Source organism: Camellia sinensis, chromosome 15 (genome assembly GCF_055761805.1).
Source record: "Camellia sinensis isolate YWXY chromosome 15, ASM5576180v1, whole genome shotgun sequence".
Lineage (NCBI taxonomy): Eukaryota > Viridiplantae > Streptophyta > Magnoliopsida > Ericales > Theaceae > Camellia > Camellia sinensis.
In genome coordinates, this window is record NC_138975.1 from 96,968,217 (window position 1) to 96,986,008 (window position 17,792).

General features: G+C 42.5%; 1 long non-coding RNA gene across 1 annotated transcript; it reads left to right on the forward strand.

Moving 5' to 3' along the window:
• The first annotated feature begins 277 nt into the window (after positions 1 to 277).
• On the forward strand, positions 278 to 14,086 carry LOC114273264 (uncharacterized). The gene is made up of 5 exons (XR_014356227.1): positions 278 to 12,047; positions 12,257 to 12,418; positions 12,507 to 13,067; positions 13,161 to 13,259; positions 13,593 to 14,086. It is a non-coding gene; the product is annotated as an uncharacterized LOC114273264 (long non-coding RNA).
• Positions 14,087 to 17,792: the final 3,706 nt, after the last annotated feature.

Here is a 17,792-nt window from a genome sequence, read left to right on the forward strand (position 1 = left end):
GTGTGCCCGGTTGCCGGTACTCTAAGGTCATGCTTGATTCACAAGATTAATAGTGAAGTATTAATAATCCTATTAAATTAGTGTGATATTCACTATCCAATTGGATTAATATAGATTGGACTAATAATCTCACCCCTACCTCATTACTAATAATCTTACGAATTTATTGGATTAATTATTCATTAGATTAATAATCCTAAACCAAAGTGTTAAAACAAACATAAAATAATTGAGCCACATAATAATTCCTATCTCATGTTCTAATCCACCCCATCAAACATGCCCTAAAAGCCAAACCACTCTGTCTTCCTCTCTCTCTCTCTCTCTCTCTCTCTCTCTCTCATCTCTCCGGTTTGCCTCCTCTACAGATCGCCTAGTTAACTTGAAGGCCACCCATGGCGGCGGTGTAGATTGAAGTCCAAATCTGAGCCCTACAACTCGTCGGAGGGGCAACAATGGATATATATCCTTTCGTGCGCTTGATCATAGACAATCTCGCCCTTAAGATTCCAATGGCCTCCAAGCCCGCTCGCTCCGTTGTGCATCCCTCATCGTCGTCATGCTTCTGCAATAGAGAGAGTTCTCTTGGCGATCTATCGATCGATTGATTCTTTTTCCGACTTCGCCCATGCTATTGCTTCTCTCTCATCCTCTTTCCTTTTACAGTTATCCATGTCCAGATATTCACAGTACAGATCTATGAATCATTTTTTTTTTAATTTTTTATTAATCTATTTTGCTTATTTTCTTTGCAGATCGGTGTCGAACAACGGCATTGATCGGAGACCCTAGGGTTTAATAGATCTATGATCTTTGATAATGATCTGTATAGAAAGAACTTGGATGATCTGAACTTCCCACTTCAAATTGTCATCGTTCTATGCATTCTGCTGGAGAACCAGTCCCTCAACAGCTAGGTTCAACCACCGACGGTGACTTTCTACTTGAACTAGTTAGATCTCGATAAACTCAATCCAGATCTATGCGATTCGTAGATCTGGGTCGCCTAATTTGGCGTCCTAATTTTGTCTAGCTTACCGTAATCTTCTTCACTAGAGTTAGATTTGTACTTATATCTGCTCCATCAATGGCGAGGTCTCTGGTTTGAAACCCACCTTTGTTGTTGTTGTTGTTGCTGCTGTTATTGCATTTATCATATCTGAGATATGTTCATTTTTTTTTTTTTTTTTCTTTTTGTTTTGTTTTGTTTTATTTTTTTTTTGTAGTTCTTGATTGTTCTTTGTTGTTATTGTGGTTGTTGTTGATGATGATTGCAATAGGAAGGGAGGGAGGGAGAGAGAGATTTGAACATGTAGAAAAAATATTTGAACATATATGGTTTGGTTTGATTTGGCTTGGTATTATAACAGATAAGGTTGGTTTGGCTCAATAGATAGGATTTGGTGTGCTTGTATTTCAACAGATAGAAAAATATAAAAATTTGAACAGATAGAATTTTGATAGATAGAATTCATGGAAAAAAATTAAACAAATAATAAAATTTCGATAGATATTTGAACAGATACGGAGAAAAATTGAATAGATATTCAAAATATTTGAACAAATAGTCAATTTTTTTTGAACAAATAGATATAAATTTGAACAGATAGTCAAAAAAAAGTCAACAAATAAATTAAAAGGTAAAAGTGAAAACAAAATGTCCTCCAAAATAAAAAATGTGACAATTCGTTTCAAGTGACCGCTCGAGCGGTGATGAGGTGCTCCCAACAGTTTATTTTGCAGGTCAAGGGATCGCTTGAGCGAACAAGTGGTCCCTCGAGCGAAAATGAGGGGGTTCTCAGTATCTCGTTTTGTAGGCGAAGATATTGAGGGATTTCATTCACCGCTCGAGTGGTGAAATGACTGCTTGAGCAATTTGCGCGATATCAGTCACTTAAAAAGTGACTTTTAGATCATTTTTTTTCTTTTTTTTTCTTCTCTCTTCTTTTCTCTCTCTCTAACTTCGAAATTCCTAGATATTTCTCTCTAAAAATCTTGTATTTCTATTTAGGAGTTGTTTGGGATGCCCTAAATAAGTGTACTTTTTGACTTTTTGGACTAAAAAGTTGAGGAAGAAAATATGGTTGTTTAGGTTAACTTTTTGACTTTTTATGAAAAAATATGTATTAAAAAATTGTGTAAATTAGTGTGTAGAGGAAAATTAGGATTGAGAGTTATGCAGCCGTACTTTTTGACTTTTGATGAATAATGTCAACTTTTTAACTTTTTGACTAACTTTTTGACTTTTTAGCTTTTTTGCCACATGCCAAACTTGGCTTTAGATTCACAAACCCATTGCTTGCAAAGGTTGCTTTTGAGTAAGAACTAAGCTTTCTACCGATTGGATTGTGATTTTATAAAGAGTCCGTCGACAATCTAGTTTTGTAGTCTGAAATTTGAGGTAGGGCTACTTTTAAACTTGTATCTCTTTAATTTGGAAATGATTATAGGGTGTTGCCACAACATTGTTAAATTGATAGATGTATAAAATGAAGTTTTTTAACAAAAATGTATTTTTCCCAAAATTTTCTTAAGATTTCTATTTTTAGCCATAAATTATAGAAGTTTTTGATTAAACAAATATTTGTATATGTTGGAAGGGCAAAAGCCCCAAATCTTACAAAAGTAACCCTAATTTTGAAATTTTATAAATGATGTGATAAAATGAAATTGACTTTTGACTCTTAACTCTTTAAATTGATGATTGGTTCATGATATTGAAGTGGTATTTGAATGAAGAATTGTGAATTCAAAATGTTCTTGAGAGATTGGATATTGCCACTTCATTTTTTTTTTTTTTTGTTACAATTGCTTGGATGGTGAAAGATTAATTTTACTTTAATGAATATACGAATGCTTGAAAACTTCGGAAAGATTGTTAAAAGGGTGGTAAATAGCATGTGAGTTTGGGTAAAGAGTCAGGTTTTGGAAAAATGGTGTGTGATGTGTTGGTACCCGCGCGAGAAAGTTTATATAGCGACCCTAGTTTGAATCCGACCCGTTGATGTTTTGGATCCGGGTTTCATTGCTTTTTGGTTGTTCATGTTTTGTTTCTACTCATTGTTTATTGGGTATGGTTATTGAAATGTCTTGGTTGTGTTGCGAACAGGCTGGTAACTTGTTTCTCAAATTGTTGTTGCCCAGAATTTTGCTTCTATGCTCAAGCGGCACTTCCTGAGCTCAAGCGGTCATTGTGAACTTCTAGCACTTTTGCACGTCTACAAAGATACTGGGAATTGTCATTCTTCGCTCGAGCAGCCATTCATGGGCTCGAGCAGTGTTTGAACGGTACTTCTTGTGCTCGAACGGTGGTCACTTGTCTGTAAAACTTCTGAGAGTTTGTATTCTACGCTCAAGTGATACTTCTTGCGCTCAAGCGGTCACACTTTTTGTGTCTGGACGCTCGAGTATCATTTCTTGCTCTCGAGCGGTCTATGCGTCTATATAAGGCTGTAGTGCACATAAAAAGTCACATTTTGCTTTTCTCTCTCTCTATTTTTCGCCATTTTAGGGTTTCTTGGACCTAAAAGCCTGGGTTTCATCTAGTTACACCCATTTTCTATCCCTAATCCTATAGATCAAAACGTAGAGTGCCGCGAGGGCTTCCTTTTGATCTAAGCGGATCGTGTTTTTGTTGTCAGTGGATTTTTGGCTTGTCTCCCCTTCACTTCAAGAGGTAGGAATTCTTGAGCTTCTTTTCAATACTTCACTATAGATAGACTTGTGGTAATTTTTATGACATTTAAAAACATAGTTTATTGTTAGTTTTTGTAAAAAAAGCATGTGGGTGAATTTGGGTTTATATTGGTGAGTTTTTAGGCTGTGTGTATAATTGGTGGTGGGTTATAAATCATGTTCAGGATATAAATTGGAAAAGTTTGGTGTTTTGTTTATTGATTTGGGATATTAAAGAAAAGGTTAATGTTAAAAAGAAATAGGGTTATGATGTGGAATTACCTAAGGGAGTATCTATTATTTCGGATTATGTAATTGGCGTCTAGAGTTTGTCATTGACCATCGGTGGAGGATGGTATTGATTGTTGTGAGATATATGCCATGTGTATTAGTGTAGGATGGACTGTGTGATATGAGATGATATGTTGTTGGTTGGAAGTGGACATTGTGAATAGACAATTCCATTGTTGAGTTATGAATTATGTTGTTAAATAGATAATTGGAACGTCTGTATGTGTTGTTTTCGTTGAGAGACTATTGTTGAATAGTTATGGTCTTGATATTTAGTACCCCATGATGTGTTTTGGAAATGTTTGAAATAAAGTAAAACCCGTGTGGAATAGTGGTTCACGGAGTATATTTTAAAAGAAATGAGTTAAGAAATTAACTGATTACGATTGTTATGGTGGTAATCGGACTATGTATATGTATTACACCGTGTATTATTGATGTCAGTTAACGTGATTATGCTTTTATTGTGATGATATTTGGGGGTCCGTTTCTCGCCTTGTTTAGCCGGCAAAGCGTGGTGCCTTGACAGAAGTTTCCTTGTCCTTTCCGGTTTATGCCCGGTAAAGTGTGAAAAGGGGGTCCATTCCCCACTGTATCTTAGCCGGCAAAGCGTGGCGCCTTGTGATAGGTTCTTCACTCCCTTTTGATTTGCACCCGGTAAAGTATGACTTGAGGAGCACCTCCTTCCGGGTGAGGCCGGTAAAGTTTTATGTGGTATTGGTATTGTTGGATCTGCCATCCATGCTGTAGGCTGGTGGAGATGAGATTGGTAATATGTATTACTTTAGTTATCTCATTTTGGATATGTATATATACATGTTGTCGGTTTTCATATTATGGAGATGGGATTGGTAGTATGTATTACTTCGGTTATCTTGTTTGAATGTACATATGTGTTAATAGTTTCATACCAGTCACCTTTTTAAATCCTTGGGCCTATGGTCAGGGAAGGTTGTAGATATACATATATATATATATATATAGTGTAAATGCTTATAGTGTATTGAGAGGTAGAAAGGGGATTATGATTTGCATGTGGGGTTATTGTAACAACGCCCGTGAGGGACCCTGCTACAGTTCGGACTCGATTTTGTGTCACGGTTCTTAATCTGAACCAAAGAGTCCAAATCTGGCAAATCGTTTTGAGAAACAGATTTTTGAAAAGAAGTGCCAAACATGGACTGCTTTGCCAGATACAGAGTCGCCACCTAAATATTTTATTTTGGGAAATTTAGGAAACCCTGACTCGGTGCCAAAGGCCACGTGTTCGTCATCACCAAAGTTGCCTCGGCTCGGGAACTTGAGTACGATTGGGGAAGGTCAGCTATGAGCACTTCCTCTCGCCCGATCCGAAGATCGGCCTCCACTAACCATGATATCCGTTTTTGAAAACGTTATGTGTTCTTATTCCGGTTATTAGCCTAGAATTACTATGCTATGTGCACAACAAACAAGTATAGACTAGACTGCCTAATTTGGGAATAAGCATTGCATATCCGATTTGTTTTGGAAAAATATTTTGGAATTTGCTACTCGCAAGTAGGCTAAAACACGGATTTCAATGAGCTATTCCAACTCAGACAATCCAACCTTCACCCACAGGCATTTAAGCAGTTATATCACATAAGCAGTTAGCCTCATGGTAATCAGGCTATCATGGCAACACTCACACGCATGCAAGGATGCTAAAGCATAAATACTTATATCGTACTCCGTGCTAAAACAAAGAACTCGTTAGCAATCATTGTATGATCCAAGTCCATGTTCAAATGCCTAATGCAACGCATACGGAATGTCACTAGAGTAGGCTCGGCTAGTCTATGAATGACATGTGAAAATGCACAAGTAGCATGTATTCAAGTTAGATTTGAAATACTAGTGCAGTTAACATGATGCGCCAAGCCCGGTGCATGCAATACTGATGAATGATGCACGCATGCATGTCATAAGATATGCTAAATTAAACATGACCTATTACTAACCATCAAAGCAGGTAAGTAAAAGGGAGAAAGAAGTGGGGGTTGGAAGACATGCACACACGCACCCACACTTAATACAAGTTCGCCCTCGCTCGGAGGGACCGAAAGAAGAATACAAATTAACTAACTCGCAAGCTAATTAATTATTACAAATTACCTAATTAATTAACAAATTAACTAAGCTTAGAAAAGCAAGGAAAAGGGCCTCGGGAAGAGGGCTCAATGCACGCGTGCTTGGGTCTTGCTCGGAAGTCCATTGCCATGCGCAAGCTGCCTCTGTTTTCCCTGCTCTGCCACTCTGAAAACTTCCAAAGTCTCAGAATTGCTTCCCTAGACATTGGGAGACACCACCAGCTGGAGGGGATTATCACCGGCTGTGATTTGGTGGTCATCGGCCACAAATGAAGTTATCGGCCACTGATAGATTGCCGGTCGGCACTCTGTGCAGTCGATCGGCAAAAAGTTCCTGCAGAATTTGTTTGATAGCAGCAGAGGACAGGGCTTTGCATGGCAATGTAATTCAAGCAATGTATGCACCAATCCTATCCCTTATCATGTGTATGACTCAAAGGGACATGGTCCTTAGTTCTCGGACCATCAATCGCGCATTTCAATGCGTGATGGCCTAAGAGACCAAGTTGTGCATTTTCATGTCAAATGAAATGCAAACCAAATAAGCACATAAAGGCCCAACCTCTATCACTTGACTTCAAGAGGCAAAGCATGCATGTTCAATGCGATGCAACCTAAGCATGCTAGCTAATATGCAACATGGCATAAAAGAGAGCATACAAACATGCAATGCACATTAGGTACACAAACTAAGCAACAAAACAAACAAGCATGCCACAATTATGCAAACCATTAGAGCATGCAAGATGTAATCCAATCACGCAACATGCTAGCAACTTGACCAATGGAATGCAAGGCGAATGCAAGTGATTTCAAGCATGTAACATGTGCAACCAAAGCATGCAAGCATGGGATGATGTAACAATACTTGAATGGCATGCAAGGGATGGATTTACACTAATTGGACAGCTCTAAGTTAGGTCCAAAACAGTGGCCCAAAGCTTAAGAAAATGGGACCAAACACACATACACACATGCACATGTTAAGGCCTAACGCTTAAGCATCAAAGGACAACTTTTAAGCACACTTAAAAGGGAATAATCATGGACGTATGGCATGCATTATAAGTCATGAAAATCATGCTATAAGAGGTGCCAAACCAACTTAAACAAGACAAACATTAGCAAGCAAATGGCCCAAGCATTTAAAGCATGTCAAAGGAGACTTAAACCATGGCTAAGCCAACCAAGCCTCACAAGGCCAAGAAGGCTTAAAACAGGTCCAAGGCAGACCTAGACCATGCAAAGGGACCCTCTAGATGGCATCTAAGTGACTCAAATTCGAAAGCATGCATAAAGGCCAAAACATGGAGCATACAACATAAGCTTTCAAAGCATTAAAGAGGTGTCCAAGGCAAGCATACAAGCATATCAAATGGACTGAAATAACATGGAAAATGATCCCAACCACTAAATCGAAGCAAGTGATGCATGCAACACACTCATACACTTAAGGCCAACAAACCAAAAATGCAAAGGGGCTATATAATGCATGCCATGGTCGACCAAAATGGCTAACGACAGATCTTAAACATAACAAAATAAGCATGAAAGCTTCACAAAGCTAAGCCTAAAGCATGCTAGAACAACGGTTTACAACCTAAGGCATGTTAAGGCAACAAAATGGCATTACAAGGCATGTATGCTAAGCAAGCATGGTGTAACAAAACCAACTAAAAATAGAGGCATATTATGACATAATAAGCACAAAAATCAGCTAAGGCATGGTCAACATGAACCTAAACATGGTGCTCCCTCAAGAGGCCAAAAATGGTCCTTTTCAAGGACAACAAGGAGAGGGGGTGGCCCTCTCCTTCTTGGGACCTCAAGGCACCATCCCCACCTCTGAAATCCCTCAAGATTTCAGTGGTGAGGAGGCCCAAACACCAAGGTCTCGGAGCTCACCCAAAATGGCACAAAATGGAGCCTTACAAGGCTTAAGAGGGGTCAAACAACCTCAAGTCACAAAACACTCTAAACAAACTATTTAGAGGGCCTAAAAATAGAACTTTTTTATGTTATATACTAAACACAAAAATAGTTGTAAGGTAAGCAAAAAGGCTATGCAAGAAAGGGGTAAAAAGGGGCAAAGTTGTTACCCTTGAAGACTTTCTTCACAAATGAAGCTCCAGCAGCTTCTTTAGCTCCAAACCAGCTCCAAGAACTCCAAGAACACTCCTTTGGCCCTCAATAACCAAGAAAAGGTGTAGTAGTGTGTGTTTGTGTACAATACTATGAACAAACACACCTAGAACACTCAAGAAAGAGAGGTATAGAGATAGAATATATATAAATTCCTAACCCTAATATCAGAGCTCCCTAACTATGTTTTCTAACCCTAAATCCAAGAGAGGAGACTCTCTCTTATAGAACTCTCTCTTGTAAAGCTTGTCAATAGAGAAATCCCTCCATACACGTGTATGGAGGAGAACAGAGTGGGTGCCAGCTATCACAGCTAGCACAAAATATCTACCAAAAGTAGATGAATAGTGATCGGCCATTCAAAATTTCCATTTTGGCAAAATAAATGGCCGACCGGCAACAAAGAGTGCCGACCGGCAATATACATTGCCGATGGCACAAAATCACTGGTCGGTGGCCTCAAGCCATGGCCGGTGATGTGTGGGGACGCCTCACAAGGCATTCCCTGCTCCTCCAAGGCAAAACACAAGTGTTTGGGGCAAAACACAAGTGTTTGGTGCAAAACCAGACACAACACGGTCGAGTCGAGAAATCCTAAGGCAAGGCGCGCAACCGAGACCTCCGGGAACTTAAGACGAACACAAACAAAGGTAATCACCAAGTGTTCCAATGGTGACATCCAAGTCTTGAGGACGGTCAAAAATGGGGTGTCTACAGTTGCCCCTCTTTGACAGAACTCGAAAGTCATAACAATGACGGGAGTGAATGTCAAAGCCCAAAGACGACCCATTTTTGACAAGGCCGAAGACTAAGACAAACATACAAGACAAACAAGATATGCGCCCGAAGGCAGGGGCAAAATGCAAGACAATGCACAGAGCCGGACATAACTTATGATCATGCAAAGAAAGCTGTAATGAAGCATACATGCGACCATTTTAAGCTAGCATACACCAAACTGCACTATAATGCAGAAAGGATGTAAGAGAATTATGCAATTCTCGATACGTCTCACTCGGAGGATACAATACCTGTGCGGTTCGTCTGGTTGCACCAGTCTCAAATGAACCGTACATACAATATCGTGCCTGCAAAGAAAATAACTCAACAGGTACGATGTTGTTAGCAACATGCATGACAATGCAAAAATGGATGCAAAATGATATGCAATATATACAAAACAATGTATAAATAATGCAAATAAAGATGCAATGGAATTGAAACAATGCAAACTATAAGTGAAGCAATTGAATCATGATCCAATCATGAGCGGTTCGAAACCACACCTATGTCAAATAGATTGATGGAGGTAACAAGTCCGTCTACCATAGAACGATCAACAGAACTATGAGTAATGTAGACGGACATAAGAACAAGTATTGGGGGGAATGACAAAGGTGGGGAAATGACCCGCTGGGGAAAGGACAATGATCCTAATGCTGGATGCAATAATTACACTACAATGTAATATATAATGAAAATGCTGGAGAAATGGCAATGGATATGGCACGCGGGCCAAACCAAATCTTGCCTAGGCAAAGCATGTACGCATACAAGCCACGTCTAACATAGAACGGTCTACTGAACTATGTTTCGACACGAGAAGTATGGGCACATACCAGACCAAGCTCAATCATGGAAAGGCGCGAGCCATAGATGGAAGGTGATGCAGTGAATGCATGCAAATTACAATGCAATATCTGCAATGGAATGGAAATGCAATATAATGGATATGGCCTGCGGGCCAAACCAAATCTTGCCTAGGAAAGACATGTACACATACAAGCCGTATCTGACATAGAACGGTCTACTGAACTATGTTTCGACGTGAAAAGTATGGGCACATACCAGACCAAGCTCAACCATGGAAAGGCGCAAGCCGTAGATGGAAGTGATGCAATGAATGCATGCGAATTACAATGCAATATGCACTGGGATGGAAAAGATACGATGGATATGGCCTGCGGGCCAAACCAAATCTTGCCTAGGAAAGGCATGTACACATACAAGCCGCGTCTAACATAGAACGGTCTACTGAACTATGTTTCGACGTGAAAAGTATGGGCGCATACCGCACCAAGCTTAATCATGGAAAGGCGCAAGCCATAGGCGGAGGTAATTCAATAAATGCATGCAAACTACAATGCAATATCCACAAATATGCAATGATGCATGACAATGCAACTATTTATGATGATGCATGACAATGCAACTATATTTTTTGTTTTGTTTTTGTTTTTGAAATGCAAATGCATGATGGTGTATGATTTCGAAGTGCGCGACAACGCGCGGCTTTTAAGATACACGTGGACTTGAATATGCGACGACGCAAGTCGCTTGAAATACATGTATAATGCAACTTATCAAAAGTCGTTCGGGCACGACAAACACCGAAGGACTTGCACCTTCAGAGGATTTAGGGTCTCCTAGACCGAACAAAATTCCTAATATGTCTCACTCGGAGTACATCATACCTGTCCGGTTCGTCTGGTTGCACCAGCCTTAAATGAACCGTACATACAATATCGTGCCTGCAAAGAAAACAAACTTAACAGGTACAATGTGATTAACAATATGCACATTAATGTACTTGAAAATGCGTGACAACGCAAAACGAGCGAGAAGCATAACAATGCTGTGAAGGTACAGACATGTAAGTGGAGCACGCGGTCTACGCAGGCAATGAAATTGATCATAAGCATGCGGTCTACGCAAGCAATGAAATTGGTTACAAACATGCGGTCTATGCAAGTAACGTAATTGATTATAAACATACGGTCTACGCAAGGGAAACATGCGGTCTACGCAAGGAAAACATGCGGTCTACGCAGATAAAACATGCGGTCTACGTAAGGAAAGTATGCGGTCTACGCAGGTAAAACATGTGGTCTACGCAAGTAATGAAATTGATTACAAACATGCGGTCTACGCAAGTAACGTAATTAATTATAAACATGCGGTCTACGCAAGTAGTGAAATTGATTACAAACATGCGGTCTACGCAAGTAACGTAATTAATTGTAAACATGCAGTCTACGCAAGCAAAACATGCGGTCTACGCAAGTAATGAAATTGATTACAAACATGCGGTCTACGCAAGTAACATAATTAATTATAAACATGCGGTCTACGCAAGCAAAACATGCGGTCTACGCAAGTAATGAAATTAAAAGGAAGAAATGCGGTCCACGCAAGCAAAACATGCGGTCTACGCAAGTTAGCAAGATTGAATGCATGCAAAATGCAATAAGATGCGCAGAATAGCGCGATGCGTTTAGACAACGTGAGTGCACAAGGCAGTGCAATTGATTTGAAATGCACAAGACAGTGCAATTGACGATGACCACCAACTCCTTCCACTTCTCCGCTGCGGGGGACATGACGATGACCCCTTATGATTTCTCGATGATCACCGGTATCGGGGTAGGGGGTGATCCGATCCCCTTCGACACCGATATGGGTGAGTGGGACGCTGCCCAGCTGTACCTGCTCGGCACTCAGCCTCCCCTCGCTCGAGCAGGGTTCGTTAGGTATTCTTCGTTTGAGAGCCATTTCCGGATTTAGCCGGCCTTGGCGGAGGAGGCGCAGATGACCCCAGAGGAGGTGGATCAGTATGCGCGGGGCTTCATCATGTTCCTCTTCGAGACGACTCTTTTCGCCGACCGGGCGAACACCATGCCTCTATGTCTGTTGAGCGCACTGGTGGATGTCAGGCGGATCCGCCGCTATGACTGGGGTGGCGCAGGCTTGGCCACATTGTATGGTTATATGAGCTCTTCTTTCTGCCTCAGCGGACAGCTCCTCGGCGGCTATTGGCGAGCTTGGGAGGTACATCTTCTTTCCCTTTTACATTTCTGCTTCACGTTTTCTGTATTCTGTACATTGCACACACCACGGTCTGCCTCTCACTAACTATATACTGCACACGCGGCACACATATACTCTGTACAATACACTGCACATCACACGGCTCTACCATTTTTGCTTTATTCTGTATTTTGCTTTATCTGATAGTCATACTTATATCTGCCCTGCAGTTGTGGGTGTATGCCTACTTTCCCAGGCTTGCCTCAGTACTTGATGTGGAGACCCCACTTGGCGTCCCATTTTCTCATTGCTTTGATGTACGATGCGTGCAGAGGCCACGAGAGTCTTTTATTTTCTTCTGCCGCTACTTCGACACCATCACCGCCGCGGAGGTATGTTCAACTTTAGAATTTTGCTTAGGCTTCACTTAGTACTGTATGTTTGATAACAGACAGATAACAAACGACATTTCACTTTCAGATCACCTGGCGGCCTTGGGCTCCGTTGCTAGCCGTGGTGAGGGGATCACTATGAGGGCGCAGAGGAGACTGTCTATTGCCGGATTCTGTTGGAGGGCCCGGTCTGGCTTGGTACCTGCGCGAGCATTTCTTGCGTCAGACCCTGGGTTTACCGGAGCAGATAGTCCCGGGTCCACCTCCTACACATATGAGGCATACAGAGGGGTTCTCCCTTGAGCAGATGAGGGACTACACCATCGGCTGGGGTGCAGAGCATCATAGAGGCAAGGACGACTGCACAGAGTACGTCCGGACCTACATTATGCGACCCTTGAGCGGTGGTTGTCGGGTTGAGGGAGAGAGGCCAGCGGCGCCGGTAGCTGGAGCGGAAGCGGGGGCTGGAGCAGGAGCGTTGAGGAGAGCTGAAGTTCGCGGCAGGGGTGGAGTTCAGAGAGGGGGGGGACCAGCTGGCCTGCTCTGTCCACTTTACTGACATACAGAGGCAGGATGGGCGACCTACCAGATCCCCTTTGCTCCTCCCCCGGCTGGTCATGAGTTAGCCGGTATCCTCGACTTGCCTCCGGTATGTATTACTTCATTTTGCATCTTGCATTGGTATTTCATTTTAGTTTATTTGATATTTCGCGGAATACTGATACATCTTGTACTCTTGCAGGCGTCCTCCGAGTACACCCGGCAGTCCGTAGAGTTGAATGCCTCAATGATGGGGATGCTACAGCGGACCTTCGACCTCCTGGCCCTCTATAGTATTCCGGTATGTCCTTCTGACGACGGTCTCAACCATTCACAAGCTGATTCACGTAATCTGATGCACGACACAACACCTGACACACTGGTCTCACAGCATCTGATACACTGCATACATTGTATTTATACACTGCTCTCTGCACTGATAAACTGCTCAAGGCATTCACACACTGTACACTGCATTTTGCATTGATACACTGCTCACGGCATTCACACACTGTACTCTGCATTCTGCACTGATACACTGCTCACGGCATTCACACACTGTACTCATACACTGCATTCTGTCCTGATACACTGCTCACAGTATTCTGATGTATTTGCTGTTTGCGCTTTTCAGCCTCCCTTCCAGATTCCTCTGGTGGGTGGTGCTCTGGCTGGGCCCTCTATTCCTGCTCGAGGAGGGCGTAGAGACGCTGTACGTCCCCGTACCAGGGGGGGCGTGTTCATGTCGGGAGTAGCTCTCGGGTGCCGACCCCTGATGAGGACGATGATGATGATGATGACGAGTCCGAGGCAGAGGCAGAGGCCGGGTCATCTGAGGAGGTTGGAGACGACTCAGACTCCGGCTCAGATGACGATGCTGATGACGATGCCCCTGGACCTTCGTCCAGGAAGAGGGTGAGGATAGATTCCCGGGCCCGAGACTACTGATAATGATCCGGATTGCTGCTTTTCTTCTTTTTTGTACTTTTTCTTCTTTTTTTTTTCCTTTCTTCCTTTCTTCTCTTTGCTGGTAGTTAGATTACCTTGTACTGCCGCAGGCAGATTTTTGTTTTCAAAGCTATGTACTTGAAAAGGATAATGAAATGAACAAACTTTTTTGCTTAAAAAGTGTTACATTTACATATCTTATGTATTGCATCGCATCACATCATGTTACACCTCAATGTGAATGGAATTGACCTGTTGTTTGAAAAATCGAGCATTTGTACTGTAATGATCAGATAACCAGACGGCCTCATAACAAAACAGCCCAAGCAACATACTGCTCGAACTGAACGCACAGCCCATACTCTGTTGGGGATTAGTCTGCATACAGCCCCTAACACTACACTCGGTTCATTCTGCACACAACAAATCCTGAACAAAAAGCCCAAATCTGACAAGACGGACCATGAAGGTTGAATCCACTGAAATTGAAACACACTCAGATGCGATCTGAAAACCGAGAGGCTTCGAAGAGGCCCGTGTTTTCCTGTTCACACTTATCGGGGGTGAACCCTACAGTTGGTATGAAGGAGCCAGATCATGTTTTTGCACAAATGTGGAGAATGACACAGCATTCTGAGCACAAAATGATCAATTTTTGAATTTGAAGAAGGGTTTTCAACCGGGTATTGAGCCTACAGCTGAGCGCAACATATTGTGACTCAACAAAAGGTACACGACCTAAACACATCGAGTAACACTCGAAAAAGACTCGAAACAAAGGTTGAGGTAAACAAAACAAAAGACACGACATACAGACGCGTTAACGGAGATGGGAGACCTCAGATCACGAGGAACCAGTTTCTCTGGGTATTGTTTCCCACCCTTTTCTCATTTGTGATTCTCACATCACTCTGGCACTCAAGCTTGGTTTTTCTCTCAAAACCCTTTGGCTCGCTTTTTCTCTCAACTTACACCTCTCTATTCTTTATTCTCTCATTTTTCGTCCCTCCCCAAGGTGATTAATGAATGAATAGGAAGTTACGGGTTCATGCCCAATGCCGTTAGCTCACAGCTATTTCCTCTGTTGGGTAGAGTGCCCTCCTGGCAAGTATGTTGACGACGGGGGAAAGACAGAACGCCTGACTCAACTGTGCCCCTAGTTCATCATTTTGACCATTTTTGTTTTGGTTTTTCTACTAAAACAGTTTTGACCAATGTGAGAGTTAGATTAACGCACTTGTTCAATTTTTGATTTGAAAATCATGCAAGTCAGACTATAAGCACTGAAAATTTTCCTTTTTGGGTCCAAGAAAAATGGTCCAGTTTTGGAAAATGAAATAATTTTTGAGAAAATGGTCAACCTCAGTAAAAATTCTCAAAAACTATATTTGCAAACGACCGCCGCCCAACGAGCGCGGAACTCATTCTCGAGATGCACAACCTCGGATCGGAGGCAATGGAAAATTGCCCCTTGTTTGAAGGACGCTGCACGGCAACGAAAAGTTGCCCTTGGTTTGAACGGCGACTCATGGCAATGAAAAGTTGCCCCTTGTCTGGATGACGTCGCAGCATATTGTAAACAGTCCTTACCAGTGATGATCACGACCGAACTTCCTCGGATACGGAGAAGACGAAGATGGTCAAAACCAATATATGGACACAGTCACTTTGAAGGTGTTGAGGGCTGGGCTTCAGGACGAAGTTGCCTATGTATCCAGTTGTCACAACCGAACTATCGGATTCAGAGAAGGCAAGGATGATCAAAACCATTACATGGACTGAGGCGCTATGAAAGCGTTGGGGGGTGGACTTCAGGATGAAGTTGCCTACGTATTCTAAACGTGGGAATCAAGCCTTACGTAGTTCCGGTTAAGGTACACTCGGGTATTTTAACCTTCACTTTTCAGGCTCTAACTTTTGCCAAGGTGCCCGATGCGGGTTTTCGACCTTGCGAGCTTCTTTTCATTTTCTTTTTTTTTCTTGATTTTTTTTGTATCTTTTCGTTCTCTTTTTTTCTCTTCTTTGATTTTATTTCTTCTCTTTTTTTTTTTTTTTTGCATTTTTTGTATTTTTCTCTTGCTCTAACTTTTTGCCTGGGTCGCCCTTCCGGGTTTTCGACCCAGCGAGCCTCTCAAAAGGGTAAAAGTGTAACAAGCCATGCCAAATGCTTTTTGAAGTTGAAGCCTCTCTGTATCTAGGAGAACGGCCGTTGCAATGATTTGCAGAAGAATCCATCATGGCTGCTCCACGAGCTTCTTCTGGTGAGATCTAATCTTTTTGATTTGACTTTGGTGCCTCTTGTTCGAGGGCTGCTTCTAAACTGGCCACACGGGCCTCCTCTGACAGTTGTCCGTTGTTCCGAATGAGTTCGAGGTTCAAAACAAACAGGTCGAATCTTGAGGCTGAGAGCGATCCTAGGCTGCACAATCTCAAGAGCGATTCCACACAGGTCTTCACAGGGCCGCGCAAAACGTTTGTTTTTGAAAGTTTTTAAGAAAGCGACAAATCGCTCGCACCGAAGATAGTGTGGAACCAATCTGGATCAAGCCAGGGTCCTTCTCAGTACTCACGCTAACAAGCATGGTTTCATTCGTTAAAGGCTTAGCATGCATCTTTTTTTCTCAAATTGATCAAAGTTTTGCAAAAAATCGAGGAAGTCATTCCTCTTTGTTTTCAACCCTGTGTTAAAGAGGTTTTGAAAAACATAGGTCAATGCAATGATTTTCAGGGCACAAGAGAACAGGTGGAATGCACGGTCATCTGATTCAAATTCTCTGGCACAACTAGCCCAAAACAAACAATAAGCACGGAAACATGATAGCCGCAGCTACTTCATTCAGGTTTCTCGGATGTAACTGGCTCCACGGCAGAGATAGACTCAAAAAGAAAGAAAAAAGGTTAAATACAAAAACGGTGTTCGAGGCAACAACCCCGGAATCACTCGACATCCTATACAATGGGACCGACTCGGTACCACAAGATAGACCCAAAAACAAAAAGACTGACTCAAAGCAAAGAGGCAGACTCAAAAACAAAACAGAGAACTGATCCAAAACACAAGCCAGAAGCTACAAAACTGCATTTACAAATGCTCAAAAAGTGTGTGCCAGACGCCACATCTGAAATACACCGAGCGCCGCCCGCAGGTGGTCCAACCCCTGATCACATACTCGCAGTATCCTCAAAGTCCAACAGCTCGGTGGTAACAGACTTCGCTAAGGTAGGTGGAAGAATGACCTCATTATCGATCAGATCCTGCACTTCATGGCGAAGGCGGAAACAGTTGTCGGTGGCGTGACCGGTCTGTTGGTGGTACGCGCAGTACAAAGCAGCATCATGTGTGAGAGGGAGATTCTTCGGGAGAGGCCGAGGTTCAAGGGGTTTGAGGTACCCCCTTTCGGCAAGAATTTGAAGTGCCTTAGACAGAGGCATGTAGAGAGCATGAAAGACCCTGCGCCCTCGGGGCAGGTACTTTGAAGTCTGAGTATTTTTACTAGATGCACTAGCAAAAGGGTCGGCGGGCACTGCCTTGGTTTTCTGATCCTTCCCAGATGCAGGGGCGGGAATAGGAGGAACTGTTCTGGCATGACGGGGCCTATCCCGATTTTCTGACTGACTTGAACTACCCTCAGGTGGAGTGGGGAAAACATCCTCCACAGTGTTTGCCACAACTGCGGATATCTGTTGCTTGTTCATCCCCCTGGCTTTTAAAGCCTCGACTTCCCGCAACAGTTGTTCAAGGGGATCGGCATCTGCTTTCATTTTGTTCTTGCCTCTGGCCTCAGCATGATCGGGGGTTTGGGTTATTACATCAGAGCAAAGCCCGGTTGTTGCTGACACGTCGTTGCTGTAGCTGGAGGCAACCTCTGGTTGATTGAGCTCTATC